The sequence below is a fragment of the Culex quinquefasciatus genome, chromosome 1 (assembly GCF_015732765.1).
Source record: "Culex quinquefasciatus strain JHB chromosome 1, VPISU_Cqui_1.0_pri_paternal, whole genome shotgun sequence".
Classification (NCBI taxonomy): Eukaryota; Metazoa; Arthropoda; class Insecta; order Diptera; family Culicidae; genus Culex; species Culex quinquefasciatus.
This window is the reverse complement of record NC_051861.1, coordinates 90,685,430-90,687,635: the sequence shown is the minus strand read 5'-3', so window position 1 is coordinate 90,687,635 and position 2,206 is coordinate 90,685,430. Positions and strand designations below refer to the sequence as shown.

At 46.0% G+C, this 2,206-nt stretch overlaps 1 pseudogene; it reads right to left on the bottom strand.

Moving 5' to 3' along the window:
• Positions 1–519: 519 nt before the first annotated feature.
• LOC6052022 lies at positions 520–1,523 on the bottom strand (annotated as a pseudogene).
• Positions 1,524–2,206: the final 683 nt, after the last annotated feature.

The window sequence follows — 2,206 nt, the reverse complement described above, 5'->3', positions numbered from 1 at the left end:
CGCTCTGCTGCTCAGGTACTGCTGCTGGGCCAGCAGGTTTTGGGCCAACATGTCGACCAGACGCTTGAACGCCGTGCTGGACTCATCACCAAACCGTGACGTGACTTTGTTGATTCAGATCGTAAGACTCCGACGTGTGGAACCCACGGTTGCCGTACGCCTCAGGTCACTATCCGTAGTGACGCTGGTTCTGCTGTGGGAGCGCCTGTTGCCGAAGGCGTCGCTGTTCGACAGAAATGCCAGACAAAAGTTCTTCCCGCTCGACTGTTTATATGCCGGAAGCGCGATCACAGAGGAACCCTTTGATCGTCATGGCGGAAAATTCAGGCGTGTCGACCGACCAGTTGGTTCCTGTTCGAAGAAATACTAACATTAAGCTCAAAAGAACACTTTCAATATAATCTACAAACCTTTTCAACGCGTTTCACGCGTTGGCACCCTAAAACATTGTTGACAAGGCGGGGTGGTGCTTTATATCACGTTAACTCCCTCGATTTAGCACAAACATACGAATCCAATCTGTGCCACTCTGGCGCGCCCATTGAGAGTCTTGACTTTACATGTGGTTCTTGTCGAACAGGAACTCGGCCAGCTTCCTGCCCTGTCCCTTGTGCTGCTCGTTCAGGTACTCTCCGGTCAGGTAGTCGACCAGGTGGTAGTCGTCCTTGTCTCCCTCGCAGGTCTTGATCAGGTTACGAATGCTGAGCGTGACTTCCTGCTCCATCTTCAGGGCATCCTCCAGAGCGGACAATCCGGTGGTGGCGGCCGGGACCTTGTAGCTATAGTCCAGCTGGAAGGTGTTCTTGTTGACCGGTTCCTTTCCGCGCATCAGGGCGTACTCGATCAGCTTGATGCCGTGCTCGCGCCTCGCCGGCGGCGTGGAAGAAGAACTTCTCGAAGCCGGGCAGGTTGATCTTCTCCTGGGCAAAGTATGCGGCGTACTTGAGGTACACGATCGACGCGTCGAACTCCTTCTTGATCTGGCCGCAGCGCGTCCAATCAGCTCCGGTGCAAGCCGTCCCACACGTACTCGCGCTCCAGCTCAACGTCAGTTTGCTGGGCCATGGCCTACCAGGAACCGTAGCAGCAGGCACAGCAGCAGCGGCAGGTTAGGAAGTGCAACCCCGGTGGTTGCACGGGCCACGGCGACGGATAGATTGTGGTTTCCGTTCCGACGGAGATTTTATCGCGGACGGCAACAATCAAAACAAAATATGGTTTGACATCTTGTTTTGACTGTTCTTGCTGTCAAAAGCGAGGCGAGAAAGAGAAAACGATGATGGCGGCAGCTGTCACGCTGGTAGTAAGCGATTCAAAAATGTATGGGGGAATCAGTTTAAATTCAATATTTTCCAAGTTATGCAAAGTAGAGTCATAAAATTTGACCTGGTGAAAGCTTATTTTTTTTAAGACTAGCAGGTCAAATTTTATCCGCCTGCGATGTGTATTTTCTGAGTTATTTGCAAAAAACTGAATTTCTCAGAACAAATTTGAATTTTTTACCACCAAACGAACAGCGCCATCTATGAGATTTTTTTGCCCGTCGGGTAATCCATTGCCACGCCCCCTTTTCGATTTGATATCTCTTTTTTCTCTTTTTTGATATCTCGTGACGAAGGGGCGGTACGACCCCTTTTACTTTTGTACGACCCCTTTTTGCCTGAAACGGTGACGAGATAAAAAAAAAATTGGTCAAAAGGACTTTATGTAGAATTTTTTTTTTTTTTATATTTATTCAGATTTTCTTTCAGTTAAAATATTATTAAGTGTCCAATCATAATCGTTAACTTTCATTTATTCATGAAATATTGTAGCTTTGCTATTCAGTGATTTCAAATGTAGGAGGTCCTACAAGTACTAAAGGAAAAGGTATACCTCGAAACTATTTTATAAACTATATAAAGAGCGGATCAATACAGCTGAAGACTGCAATGATTTTTGTCGAAATGCATCAATGATCTTACTGGACATAATATCCAAAGTGTCATCTTCGGCTAATTGATGAAGTTCACTGGTGCTAAACCAGGGAGGAAGTTTGAATTTTGTCCTCTGAAGTTTTTTCTTCCTGGTTAAGCAACAGCTTGTCCAGATCGGCACAGCATAAAGCATGGCAAGTCTGAAAAATTGTTTATAAATTAACAGTTTATTCTTGAGACAAAGTCTAGAATTCCTGTTTATAAGTGGATACAAACATTTAATATATTTG